This window comes from Elephantulus edwardii, unplaced genomic scaffold (assembly GCF_000299155.1).
Source record: "Elephantulus edwardii isolate Elephantulus edwardi_28Jun2011 unplaced genomic scaffold, EleEdw1.0 scaffold00221, whole genome shotgun sequence".
NCBI lineage: Eukaryota > Metazoa > Chordata > Mammalia > Macroscelidea > Macroscelididae > Elephantulus > Elephantulus edwardii.
Window position 1 is genome coordinate 1,668,781 of NW_006399971.1, and position 8,358 is coordinate 1,677,138.

The window sequence follows — 8,358 nt, forward strand, 5'->3', positions numbered from 1 at the left end:
CATTTATGGTCTCTTTAGGGTATATTCCCAGTAGTGGAATTGCTGGGTCAAATGGTATCTCTATTGCAACTTTTTGAGAAAGCGCCACATCACTTTCCACAGTGGTTGCACCATTTTACACTCCCACCAACAGTGAATAAGGGTTCCAGTCTTCTCCACAACCTCGCCAGCATTTGTTGCTTGCTGTTCTGTTAAATTTTGCTAGTCTTACTGGGGTGAGATGATATCTCATAGTTGTCTTGATTTGCATCTCTCTCAGAGCTAGGCATTTTGAACATTTCTTCATGTGCTTGTTGGCCATCTGAATGTCTTCCTTGGTGAAGTGTCTGTTCATATCCCATGCCCATTTTTCAAAAGTGACGTCCTAAATTTTTAGCATTTTAGAAGGGGTTCTTGACAGTAGATTTGCTCAATGCAATATGTCATTTGATTTCTTGGTTGTTACTTCCGAGTCTGTTGATTGTGGATCCAAGTAAAATGAGAGAGCTGACAACTTCAATCTTTTTTTCCCTTTACCATGATGCTGTTTATTGGTCCAAGAAAATTTTTGTTTTCTTGATATTAAGGTATAATCCATACTGAAAAGCTATTGTCTTTTTTTATTTTCTACTAGTTGATTCAAAAAATTTGAATACATTGTTTTCAAGAACAAGTATTTTTCAATTTCCCTCACCCACCCACTCATCCCACGCATTGTACAACCGCATAATTAATCCCTCCTCCCCCTGCACATCCATATCCCTCTGCTTCCACCCTTTCCCACCCCTCTTGGATCCTTATACTCATTCTACAATAATGATTTTATACAATATTTATCCTTGTAGGACTGAGTTCACTTAGCATAATGCTCTCCAGCCTTTCCAAAGTTAGGTAATAATTTACAAAATCATTGTTTTTACATGCTGCATAGTATTCCATTGTGTGAATGTACCATAATTTTTCAATCCATTCTTTTTTCCAACAACAAGCTATTGTCTTTTAGCTTCTTTGGTAATTGCTTTAAATACTCTTAACTCTCAACAAGCAAAGCTGATTCCACCCATGGCAAATTCAATAGCACTGTCAAGACTGAGAATGAGAAGCTGATCATCAATGAAAAAGCCATCACTCGCTTCCAGAAGCGAGACCCCACCAACATCAATGGGGTGATGCTGGTGTGGAGTATATCGTGGAGTCCACTGGTGTCTTTACAACCTTCGAGAAGGCTGGGGCTCACTTGAAGGGTGGTGCCAAACAGGTAATCATCTCTGCTCCTTCTGCTGACACCCCCAGCACCCTTGTTTGTGATGGTGTGAACCATGAGAACTATGGCAAGTCTCCCAAGATTGTAGGCAATGCCTCCTGCATCATGAACTGGTTGGCCTCCCAGCCAAGGTCATCTATGACAACTTAGGCATCATAGGAAGACTCATTACCACAGTCCATCACATCACATCCACCCAGAAGACGATGTGAATGATCCTTTGAAAAGCTGTAAAGTGATGGCTGTGGAGTTGCCCAGAACATTATCCCTGCATCTGCAAGCACTGCCAAGGCCATGGGCATGATCATCCCTGAGCTGAAAGGGAAACTTACTGGCATGGCTTTCCATGTTCCCACCCCCAACATGTTAGTTATAAATCTGATCTGCCGTCTGAAGAAAGCTGCCAAATATGATGACATCAAGAAGGTAGTAAAGCAGACATCAGAAGGGCCTCTAAAGGATATCCTGGGATACACTGAAAACTAGGTGTGTCCTGTGACATCCACGCTCCTGCCTTCAATCCTGGGCTGGCATTGCCCTGAACGACCCCTTTATAAAACTCATTTCCTGGTATGACAATGAATTTTGCTGCAGCAACAGGATGGTTCACATGGCCTCCAAAGAATAAAAGCCCCTTGGACCACCAGCCCCAGCAACAGCACTAGAATACAGAAAGACCCTCAGCTGCTGGGGAGTCCTTCCTTGCCCCAACTCAACCCACACATACACACTGAAAACCCCAAATCCTTGATACAGTTTCCATCTATTCCCCCACCACCTGAGAAAAGAGAAGGACTTATCCTATCTTATCATGTATCATCAAAAATTACTCTCTACTTAGGGGTGGACAAGACCTGGGAGGAACAAAGATGTCTTTCATGTCAGTTCAACAAATGTTTTTGTTATTGTTAGTTGCAATCAAAACAACCATCCATCCACTGCCGTGGTCACTGTGTTGATCCACCGCGTTGAGGATCTTCATCTCCTTCACTCTCTATGTCTCATACAAGTTAACTCACATATGGTATAAGCGCACCTTCCTCATTAGAGAGTTGTACATACATTTAAAACTTTAACAAGATGGAGGTTTATCTTTTTCCCACAAGTGTCCCTGCAGTTCCATTGTTTTTGAAATGGTTAAGGGATAGAGAAATAATGTGTCACCCAAACACACAAATGCTGACAAGGTATCAGTGGGTTTACTTGTTCACACAGCATCTCCAGGCTCCTGCCAACTCCCTCTCTGGAGGGTCATGAAGAAACCAGCGACTCATGAAGCTCCGGCCACCAAGAACCCCCCACCGGGCCTTTGGACTCTGATCTACTCCATCACTGTAACTCCATGCAACAGCCTCCATCTACACACCCGCTCCTCTCCCAGTGGTCTCAAGTCAGTTACTTGCACTCCCTTCATTGGAGGGTCACCCAGCACTCAGTGTTGCTGTAGGAGTTCAGAGATAGTCCCCGTCTCCAGCCAGATTGACCACAAAGAAGAGCCCAAGGAAAGGCTCACAGGACACTATGTCCCTCTTTCAAAGTCCTAGGGTCATGGTGACGTCTCCAACAGGCCACTCCCCATCTCCAGCCTCTGTTTCCTCTTCTATAACAGTGAGGGCAATGATGACACTTCCATTTGTTTTTAAGAATTTGAACTTTTTTTTAGCAGTTCATTGCACAAATGCCGACTATTCACCACTGCTACCCAAGATGCTTTTCTTAGCCCTAAGGTTGCAACTCTGAGTACAGCGTGCAGGCCTCACTTCCAGGAACTTTCCATCTGGACAATGGCAGTGAACAGGCCACACAAACTGTCTGTCAAAGCACCGTGCAGGGTACCTGGAAGACGCTCTTGGCTGTTGCAGCTGGTAAGGAGCACTGACTACTCTGGGGACAGTTTCTGGTCAAAGCATGGAGAAAGAAGGATGCTGCTTGGAATTTTGGTTTTTCTTGATTCTTCTGGGAATTCTGTGGGAGACTCTGGAAGGAAAAAAGTTTCCAGCACACTCTGACTTTGGAGAAAGTTGAGCAGCAAAGATGTCAGGGGAGTTAACAGTGAGCCTACTGCACCTGGGAACTGAGATGTGATAAATGGTGAGAATGAGGCAGAGGGAGAATGGAGCAGTGTGCGCACGGGGCCCACCCAGAGAGAAAAGCACGAAGCCAGGCACAGGGTAGACCTTGCTGGAGCCACCAGAACACATTAGAGAAAGGCTCACAGATTGAGTATTGAACCCTCAACTTGAGTGCCCAGGGGGGTCAGGCAAGGTCAGATTGAGTGAGGTCTGTGCATGGCTGGAAACCACTGGGCCATTCCTTCCAAAGGGCTGATCCCCCCTAGCCAGGATGTGGTCCTCTTAAAGGAGGCACAGAGCTTCGGGACTCTGAGATGGCATTATCACGTCACCATGGGGGTATGTCAAACAGAATAAGTCTCTCAGCCAGATACATCCCCGAAGACTGCCTCTTCTCATCAGGGACTGTGGAGGCCAGGTCCCTGCCTGCCCAACCCCTTAGTCTAGCCCAAGCTTTGCATTCTCTGGTCTCAGGCAGACCTATCCTCCCACTTGGATCCTGTGAGTCCCCTGAGTCCCATATCACAAAGTCTTGCCCTCCTCAGTTCCCAGCATACCCTGCAGGCTCAGCAAAGGGCAGCCATTCTTCTTTTTGACATTTTCCAGATATGTGGAGACTTATTCTGGAATTTAGGAGCGACCTTTATCTACTGTCTGGGAGGAAGCATCTGTCACCAGTGTGAAGGCCCGTGAGTCTTCCAGGCCCCCACTCCCCACCCCTCCACTCATGGAACCAGCCCTCGCAGACAACACTGTCTGGGGCAGCGCTGAGCTGGCCACCAGGGACCCACCAGAGCCTGCAGCTACCCTGGGAACACAGTGAGATGAGGCTGGGGTCATTCACTTTGTCCACCAACATATCTGTTCTGGCACACAAAGAGACCAAGGGAACAGAAAAGGGAGTCAGGAAAAAAGTGGGGGCAGAGGGCACTTCCCAGGGAAGCAGAGGCTTGAGCCAGGCCTGAAGAGGGAAGCCTGCCTGGAAGGCCAGCTAGTTCTCCTCTATATCTCCTCAGCATTCCGACCTAGAAGGAGCTGGGCTTCCCTTAAAGCTCCTGGCTATCTGACATTTGATCATACCTGGGGTGAAAGAAGCAAGAAATAAGCTGGGTCCTGAGGGGACTTAGACAATTTCAAAGAAAGAACTCCAAAGTGCAGAGGCCCATGGGACTCAGGACGGCCTCAGAGCGATACTGATCACAGAGGCCCCAGGTATGGGAACAGAGAGCCCCCACGCACCCTCCCTCTCAGGAATCAGCGCTAACCAGACACAGGAGACAGGGAGAGGGAATCAAGAAGTCTGTGAATCAGGACAGAGCGGGCTCCAGCATGAAAGTGAAGCCTGAACCCAGAGCAAAACCACAGAAAGCCCTAACCACTACACCTCCCAGAAGCCGGGTCATTTGAGGTGCACGGGCTGCCCCCAACTCCCTCCCCCAGCCCACCTCTGGGGTGTGCAGGCTCCTCCCAGAGCTTCTGGCCGAAACACAGCCTGTGCAGATCCTCAGTCCAGCCCGCCTTCATTCCTCAGTGTCAATAAACCCGGTGTCTCCAGGGCAATGACTTTTACTCAGTAAATACTAAGCAGCAAGAGACAGCACGCGTGAGCCTCCAGTCTGGAAGTGCAGCCAGTGCTCTGTCTATCGATCTGTCTCCCTCCTGAGCCGTGCTAATTCCACCAGCACCACAGAAGCCCAAGAGGCTGCAGGGTTGCGGGACCGTTCTCTGATACAAGCACCATCCATAGGTGTCAATGCTTTTGTTAGGTGCCTTTGAGTCAACTATGACTCATTTCACCTCTATGAACAGGAGATCTGAACCTTGCCCTATCCTGGGCCATCCTCACCATCTCTGGTATGCCAAAGCCCATTGGGACAGTCACTGTGACAGTCCATCTCGTTAGGAGTCTTCCTCTCTTTAGCTGACCTCTACCTTTCCCAGTATGATGTTTTTTTCCAAGGACTAGCCCCTCCTGACAACATGCTCAAAGAGTGTGAAATGAATTTTCACCACCCCTGTCTCTAAGGAGCACTCTGGTTGCACTCCCTCCAAAACAGAAGGAGAAAGCCACAGCTTCTTCAATCTCTAGGGGGCAGCCCAGCGTAGGGGAGAGAGGTGGGCCTTGCAGAAAGTGAACTCCTTAGAGCAACATAAGCTTCTGCAAACGTCCACACCAACATGCAGGAGGAGCTGTGACCAGCATTTAGTTCAGACAGAACGGGGAACCTGAGTCAGCAGAAAATTCCAGATGGTCATCCTGTTGGCTGACACTATTGAGCTCAGGATGCCTAAAGGCCCCCTTGCTCCTGAGTGATCATAAAGTAAAGCTGTGCTGTTCTCTTCCTTTGAGATCCCGGCCACCTTATTCCATGGGATTCTTCTCTCAGTCCTTTGAATTTGGTGAGCCCGACAGGCTTTCCTGGAGCCAAGAGTGGGCTAGTGTTTCAAGCTGGCCATCTGTGTATTTCGTTCCCTTCATTCAATATCCCCCTGCTCCTCCCCCTCTGCTTACGAGTGGCACAAGGCCCACACCCAGTCAATTCTTGGGTATTCTCAACCTGGAGAGAAACAAAGAAGTATTTGCCTCATTATGGGATTCTTCATGGGAATAAATTTTGGACATGTTAGCAAAAAGAAGGATCATAAGGTGTTCCCTTTTAAAATGCAGATGCTTATTTAAAAATGTACAAAGTCAAACCTGGCTTCATAGTGAGGATTAATTCTCGCTTTATCAGTTCTATATGAGAAACTAATGATGTTTCTAATCACATGACTCTGACTTTTTTTTCTGGTGAATAACTACAAAGCTCCTTTGGTGATGAAAGTAGACATCATTTCTAGTAATGTATAATACTACAACCTCTTCTTTAACTAAATTGAACAGTGCCAGGGCAGAACTACGACCCCCAGCCTCTAAGTTCTTCATCAGGTCTGACTGCTCTGGGGACTCAGCAAATGTCTGCTGGCTGGCTGGCTGACTGACCGGGTGCACGTGTGAATAGATGAATGGGCCGGGGGGGGGGGGGGTGAAGGGGTCACCAGCTAAATAGATGGGTGGGTAGATAGATGGGTTGGTGGATAGGTGAGTGGATGGATGGATGGGTAGGTGCATGGATAGAATAATGAACAGAGAAATAGGTGGGTTTCTTTTATGAGAAATTACATTTTTTAAGACAACGATACATAATTCCTTGATTTCACCCTCAGTAAATTTAACATAAAAGACTTCATTTCTTAGTTCTAATAGACTATGCCACGGGCAGAGCTATTGCCCTCGGATTCTATAATTAATATTTTTATGAAAATGTGGTAGAATCAGCAGCAGTGATGCTATTTGTAATGGATATTCCAAAACAAAGTTTTACTTAGAAGTTGTTTTCTAAAAACTATTGTAAGATGGTCAGAATCTTTAAAACTAGCTTTTATAATATAATTAAATATATGTAAAATCTTTTACAAATATGAAAAGAAATGTTTAAAGAAAAATAGCCTATTGCCCCAGTTCATTGACTCCTATACAGAACACATAACAACATAATTTAAGGAAGAAATTGTCAAAATATTTTTCTGTTCTGTTTTCTAAAAGAAAAAAAATTACTTTTTTTTTCTAATCAATTAAGTCAACACAGAGCAAAATCATCAGTGTGTCTACAACAATTCAGGAATCATAGACTTTCTTAATGAACATGATCCCCAGGGGAGCACTCAAAGACACACTTATCTACCTCTGCTTTGTTAGATTACAGAGGAGGAGAAAAGACGTGATGGCCAGAGGTTATGAAAGGCCTGGATGTGGATAGAGAAAACATGTGCTTCAGAATCTTCTATTCAATCAGCAAAATGTTACACTATGTGCTAAGTGCTATGCCAGGTGTTAGGTATGGGGAGCAGTAACTCCCTGAGCACCTATCCTGCCCCTTCTTCTCAGGGCTTCTTCTGGCCATGTGCCTTTTCATGGGATACGGTACCCATGGGTCAAGTGGAATGTCTCACTCAAATACCATTCCCATCCTCTCTAGGCCAAGATTTGGGACCCAGAGCCTACAGTTGCTTTTCCAAAAGCTCTTAAATTCACTTTCAAAACTCAATATAAACTTGTGCGGATCTATGCTAAAGGATAGACCTCAAAACCAGAGGCCACGGAGTGATCAAAAAACATTTGTTTGCAGGACGGTGATGGGCAGCTGACCATAGGACTTCTCTCTGTCTCACGCCAACGTAGAACTCTTAAGAATCCAAGAACTGGAAAGTTAAACCTGGCTTTCCAGGTACGCAGAAACATTTATCAAAATAAGAGTTAGAATGTATTTGTTTACCAAGTAATTAAAGCCCCCAAACCAGGCTGAATCAACTCTAGCTCAAGGCGACCTCATGTCTCACACACTAGAACTGCTCCAGGGCACTTTCTTGGCTCGAGTCCTTGGGAAGTAGCTTGCCAGGGACCTCTGAAGAGATTCTAACTATCAACTTGTAGATGAATAGACAGCATTTCTACCACCAAACCACCTATCAGTCTGTTAATTAGATTTATTACTTAAATATTCACATCATTAGTTTTCAAATATTTTGGTCTTTTGGGATTCTCATCCTAATTTCTGCCTTCAATCTGTTAGGCTGTGTTGTGTTGGTATAAAATACGTTTCTGCCTTCAGTCTGTTAAAATATGTTATTTTCTATAAAAAGAAACTCTGGACTCCCACAGAGATACAATTTCTAAAAGGAGGAATAATTTAATGGCTTTCTCAGGTACTATTTGATATTACACCAAGACTCAACAACTAGTAGTTTCCCAAAGATATTTTTGCCAAAACTTAAGCTAGGATGAGGTGACTGAGACACTCACTTTCAGGGTTGTTAAAACTCAGGACCCACACTTGCTCCTCCAGAAAATGGGAGCCCTCTTAACTTCTGTGCTCCCCAGGCACCTCCCTCCTCATTCTGTGGTGTCAATCTCGACCCTGTACTTCAGTCCCTTCACCTTTATACAAGCCCCAATGACTGTAATGTGGAATTTGAAACCAAAGTTATGAGCTTTCTCCATAC

General features: G+C 45.4%; 1 pseudogene; it reads left to right on the forward strand.

The window, feature by feature from the left end:
- LOC102857084 overlaps positions 1-1,871 on the forward strand; it is a 3,763-nt pseudogene extending 1,892 nt beyond the window's left edge.
- The last annotated feature ends 6,487 nt before the right edge of the window (positions 1,872-8,358 follow it).